This window comes from Cherax quadricarinatus, chromosome 32 (genome assembly GCF_038502225.1).
Source record: "Cherax quadricarinatus isolate ZL_2023a chromosome 32, ASM3850222v1, whole genome shotgun sequence".
Lineage (NCBI taxonomy): Eukaryota > Metazoa > Arthropoda > Malacostraca > Decapoda > Parastacidae > Cherax > Cherax quadricarinatus.
In genome coordinates, this window is record NC_091323.1 from 37,206,003 (window position 1) to 37,212,168 (window position 6,166).

A 6,166-nucleotide genomic window follows, 5' to 3' on the forward strand; every position below is an offset into this window, starting at 1 on the left:
GTTGTGTTGGACAGCATCAAGTACAGTGTACCTGTCTGGTTGTGTTGGACAGCATCAAGTACAGTGTACCTGTCTAGTTGTGTTGGACAGCATCAAGTACAGTGTACCTGTCTGGTTGTACCGGACAGCATCAAGTACAGTGTACCTGCCTGGTTGTACTGGACAGCATCAAGTACAGTGTACCTGCCTGGTTGTACCGGACAGCATCAAGTACAGTGTACCTGTCTGGTTGTGTTGGACGGCATCAAGTACAGTGTACCTGTAAGGCTGAGTTGAACAGCATCAAGTACAGTGTACCTGTATGGCTGTGTTGGACAGCATCAAGTACAGTGTACCTGTAAGGCTGTGTTGAACAGCATCAAGTACAGTGTACCTGTCTGGTTGTGTTGGACAGCATCAAGTACAGTGTACCTGTAAGGCTGAGTTGAACAGCATCAAGTACAGTGTACCTGTAAGGCTGTGCTGAACAGCATCAAGTACAGTGTACCTGTATGGTTGTACTGGACAGCATCAAGTACAGTGTACCTGTATGGTTGTACTGGACAGCATCAAGTACAGTGTACCTGTATGGTTGTACTGGACAGCATCAAGTACAGTGTACCTGTCTGGTTGTGTTGGACAGCATCAAGTACAGTGTACCTGTAAGGCTGTGCTGAACAGTATCAAGTACAGTGTACCTGTATGGTTGTACTGGACAGCATCAAGTACAGTGTACCTGTCTGGTTGTGTTTGACAGCATCAAGTACAGTGTACCTGTCTGGTTGTGTTGGACAGCATCAAGTACAGTGTACCTGTCTGGTTGTGTTGGACATCATCAAGTACAGTGTACCATGATTGTATTACCCTACTGTATCACCGTGATTGTAATAACCTCCTACTATATCACTGTCATTGTATCACTTTACTATATCACCGTAACTGCAAGCAGCACCTGTCACGTATTGCTGAGTTAGTGTTCGTGTGACCATTTTCTCAGTTTGTGTTCCATCAACGTTTTCTATGATGTGAAGCAGCAGCAGCTGTGGAAAACTGACCTTCCAGCACTATACTGTGAAGCAGTGACAGCTGTGAGAAACTGACCTTCCTGCACTATACTGAGAAGCAGTGATAGCTGTGGGAAACTGACCTTCCAGCACTATACTGTGAAGCAGTGACAGCTGTGGAAAACTGACCTTCCAGCACTATACTGTGAAGCAGTGACAGCTGTGAGAAACTGACCTTCCAGCACTATACTGTGAAGCAGTGATAGCTGTGGAAAACTGACCTTCCAGCACTATACTGTGAAGCAGTGACAGCTGTGAGAAACTGACCTTCCTGCACTATACTGAAAGTGACAGCTGTGAGTGACCTAGCTGAGAAGCAGTGATAGCTGTGGAAAACTGACCTTCCAGCACTATACTGTGAAGCAGTGCCAGCTGTGAGAAACTGACCTTCCAGCACTATACTGTGAAGCAGTGACAGCTGTGAGAAACTGACCTTCCAGCACTATACTGAGAAGCAGTGATAGCTGTGGAAAACTGACCTTCCAGCACTATACTGTGAAGCAGTGATAGCTGTGGGAAACTGACCTTCCAGCACTATACTGTGAAGCAGTGACAGCTGTGAGAAACTGACCTTCCAGCACTATACTGAGAAGCAGTGATAGCTGTGGAAAACTGACCTTCCAGCACTATACTGTGAAGCAGTGATAGCTGTGGGAAACTGACCTTCCAGCACTATACTGTGAAGCAGTGATAGCTGTGGGAAACTGACCTTCCAGCACTATACTGAGAAGCAGTGATAGCTGTGGAAAACTGACCTTCCAGCACTATACTGTGAAGCAGTGATAGCTGTGGGAAACTGACCTAACAGCGCTATACTGTGAAGCAGTGACAGCTATGGGAAACTGGCCTTCCAGCACTATACTGTGAAGCAGTGACAGCTGTGAGTAACTGATCTTACAGCGCTATACTGTGAAGCAGTGACAGCTATGGGAAACTGACCTTCCAGCACTATACTGTGAAGCAGTGACAGCTGTGGGAAACTGACCTTCCAGCACTATACTGTGAAGCAGTGACAGCTGTGGGAAACTGACCTTCCAGCACTATACTGTGAAGCAGTGACAGCTGTGGGAAACTGACCTTCCAGCACTATACTGTGAAGCAGTGACAGCTGTGGGAAACTGACCTTCCAGCACTATACTCTGAAGCAGTGACAGCTGTGAGAAACTGACCTTACAGCGCTATACTGTGAAGCAGTGATAGCTGTGGGAAACTGGCCTTCCAGCACTATACTTTGAAGCAGTGACAGATGGGGAAACTGACCTTCCTGCACTATACTGTGAAGCAGTGACAGCTGTGAGAAACTGACCTTACAGCGCTATACTGTGAAGCAGTGATAGCTGTGGGAAACTGACATTCCAGCACTATACTGTGAAGCAGTGATAGCTGTGGGAAACTGACATTCCAGCACTATACTGTGAAGCAGTGACAGCTGTGGGAAACTGACCTTCCAGCACTATACTGTGAAGCAGTGACAGCTGTGGGAAACTGACCTTCCAGCACTATACTGTGAAGCAGTGACAGCTGTGAGAAACTGACCTTCCAGCACTATAATTTGAAGCAGTGACAGCTGTTGAAAACTGGCCTTCCAGCACTATACTGTGCAGCAGTGATAGCTGTGGGAAACTGGCCTTCCAGCACTATACTGTGCAGCAGTGATAGCTGTGGGAAACTGACCTTCCAGCACTATACTGTGACGCAGTGACAGCTGTGGGAAACTGACCTTCCAGCACTATACTGTGCAGCAGTGACAGCTGTGGGAAACTGACCTTCCAGCACTATACTGTGAAGCAGTGACAGCTGTGGGAAACTGACCTTCCAGCACTATACTCTGAAGCAGTGACAGCTGCGGGAAACTGACCTTCCAGCACTATACTCTGAAGCAGTGACAGCTGCGGGAAACTGACCTTCCAGCACTATACTGTGAAGCAGTGACAGCTGCGGGAAACTGACCTTCCCCTAACTATCGTCAAGAAACTGACCTTCCAGCACTATACTGTGAAGCAGTGACAGCTGTGGGAAACTGACCTTCCAGCACTATACTGTGAAGCAGTGACAGCTGCGGGAAACTGACCTTCCCCTAACTAGCATCAAGAAACCTCTCTAGAAGGAACAATATTAATAACAGTAAAAAAAACATTTAAAAATCATCATAATAATAATAATAATAATAATAATATTTACTCAAGTTTAGTAGTAATAATGTGACGTACCTTGGGAATAGCACAGAGGGAGGATGTGTCAGCTGCAGCCTGGAAGAAATAAAGAATCATTACCACACTATTTATCTGATATGTTTCATGTTACTCACTTGTCATCTGTGACACCAGTAACACACACACTCACACATTGTGTGTTGTGGTGTGTGGATGCTGCCCAACAACACCAGGTGATACTAAGTGTTCTGATCTGGGATGAATGAAGAAGAACCAGTTCAAGGAAGACAAATACACCAGGAAAACATGATAAAAGAGAGAGAGAGAGAGAGAGAGAGAGAGAGAGAGAGAGAGAGAGAGAGAACATTACAACAATGTTGAACGTACTTAGAATTTCCTAACAGAAGTTTGCGAATATTACCGGAAGTGAGCGTGATGCTGCAGCTACAGCAGCAACAGTGAGCGTGATGCTGCAGCTACAGCAGTGACAGTGAGCGTGATGCTGCAGCTACAGCAGTGACAGTGAGCGTGATGCTGCAGCTACAGCAGTGACAGTGAGCGTGATGCTGCAGCTACAGCAGTGACAGTGAGCGTGATGCTGCAGCTACAGCAGTGACAGTGAGCGTGATGCTGCAGCTACAACAGTGACAGTGAGTGTGATGCTACAGCTACAGCAGTAACAGTGAGCGTGATGCTGCAGCTACAGCAGTAACAGTGAGCGTGATGCTACAGCTACAACAGTAACAGTGAGCGTGATGCTACAGCTACAGCAGTAACAGTGAGCGTGATGCTACAGCTACAACAGTAACAGTGAGCGTGATGCTACAGCTACAACAGTAAGTGAGCGTGATGCTGCAGCTACAGCAGTAACAGTGAGCGTGATGCTGCAGCTACAACAGTAACAGTGAGCGTGATGCTACAGCTACAACAGTAACAGTGAGTGTGATGCTACAGCTACAACAGTAACAGTGAGCGTGATGCTACAGCTACAACAGTAACAGTGAGCGTGATGCTACAGCTACAACAGTAACAGTGAGCGTGATGCTACAGCTACAACAGTAACAGTGAGTGTGATGCTACAGCTACAACAGTAACAGTGAGTGTGATGCTACAGCTACAACAGTAACAGTGAGCGTGATGCTACAGCTACAGCAGTAACAGTGAGTGTGATGCTACAGCTACAACAGTAACAGTGAGTGTGATGCTACAGCTACAACAGTAACAGTGAGCGTGATGCTACAGCTACAGCAGTAACAGTGAGCGTGATGCTACAGCTACAACAGTAACAGTGAGCGTGATGCTGCAGCTACAGCAGTAACAGTGAGCGTGATGCTACAGCTACAGCAGTAACAGTGAGCGTGGTGCTGCAGCTACAGTAATAACAGTGAGCGTGATGCTGCAGCTACAACAGTAACAGTGAGCGTGATGCTACAGCTACAACAGTAACAGTGAGCGTGATGCTACAGCTACAACAGTAACAGTGAGCGTGATGCTACAGCTACAACAGTAACAGTGAGCGTGATGCTACAGCTACAACAGTAACAGTGAGCGTGATGCTACAGCTACAACAGTAACAGTGAGCGTGATGCTACAGCTACAACAGGTAGAATACATCAAGAACCACGAAAATAGAACTGAGAAGATTTATTGCAAGAAAATATGTGAAGAATAACGGGAGAGATAAGAGAAGGAGAGAAGACGTACATGAGAATAGAGAGAAGAAGAAGGAAGTACGAGGAGAGACAAGAGAAATATGATAGGCAAAACAAAGTGTAGATTTGGCACAAACTGACACTATGGAGAGGATGAGGGAGGAAGAGAAAGGGAAGGGAAGGAAGTAGAAGAGAGGGATGGGTGTGGTGAAGGCGGGGGGGGGGGAGGGGGAGGGGGAGGGGGGGGGGAGGGGGAGGGGGGGAGGGGGAGGGGGGAGGGGGGGAGGGGGAGGGGGAGGGGGGGAGGGGGGAGGGGGAGGGGCGGGGGAGGGGGGGAGGGGGTAATGCTGGTGACCCTTCAAAAGCGGAACGGGAAGAGGAGGAGGCTAAAAGAGGTTAGTGTCAGTGGCAGCAACAGTGGGAGAAAAACTATCTGGAGGATACAAGAGCCTCACCCAATACCACCACCGCCAGTACTACCAGCTGTGTTATCAATACCAGCTGTGGCACCACCACTAGCTGTGGCACCACCACTACAAGATGATGTCACCACCAGCTGTGGCACCACCACTACAAGATGATGTCACCACCAGCTGTGGTACCACCACTACATGAAGTCACCACCAGATGTGGCACCACCACTACACAAAGTCACCACTAGAGGAAACACTACCATCAGTGAAGAATGAAGCTTCAGATAGTGTTATGGTGCTAAACGCTCCTGGCGGCGGCGGCGGCGGAGTGTACAGCTGGGGGCAGTTGTGCTGACCTTTGACTTCCTGAGGCACGCGTGCCATCATGATGGTTAACTGGCCGCCTGCCTGCCTGCCCCAACCCCCGCCTGCCCAGCAGTCCCCCTACCCTTCCTATCATGCCCAAACACCACTTAACTCAACAGCATCATTCACTCTTCCTGGTCTCTTACTCACTCCTTTATAACTCAACTATGTCTTCTCAACACACACACACTACTACTACTACTATTACTACTACTACTACTACTACTGCTACTACTACTACAACTACACCACGACACTTCACAACATCTCAAGGTAAGAAAGGTAAAATATCCTTAGCTCTCCAGCAATGTTCCTTTTTCTTGTCCTTAGACTGACCCCACTTCTACTACTATTACGACTACCACTCCATTACTACTATTACTATTGCTACTATCATTACCATTCCTTCCTTTCACTCTCCCTTCTATCTGTTGTGCCACTAAAACTACTCTCCCTACTTTCTACTACCGCAGTACTACTACTACCACTATCACTACTACTATTTCTTCCTCTCTTGGTCCCGTTCCTGTCCCCCCTCA

The 6,166-nt window shown here is 47.7% G+C and overlaps 1 protein-coding gene across 2 annotated transcripts in view; it reads right to left on the minus strand.

Annotated features, from left to right (window-relative positions):
• LOC128690237 (plasma membrane calcium-transporting ATPase 3) overlaps positions 1 to 3,300 on the minus strand; it is a 559,190-nt gene extending 555,890 nt beyond the window's left edge. For both annotated transcript variants that reach the window (XM_070090721.1, XM_070090714.1), the window contains exon 1: positions 3,254 to 3,300. The gene's annotated coding sequence lies outside the window, so the exon portion shown is untranslated. The remainder of the gene's footprint in view (positions 1 to 3,253) is intronic.
• Between the last annotated feature and the right edge of the window lie 2,866 nt (positions 3,301 to 6,166).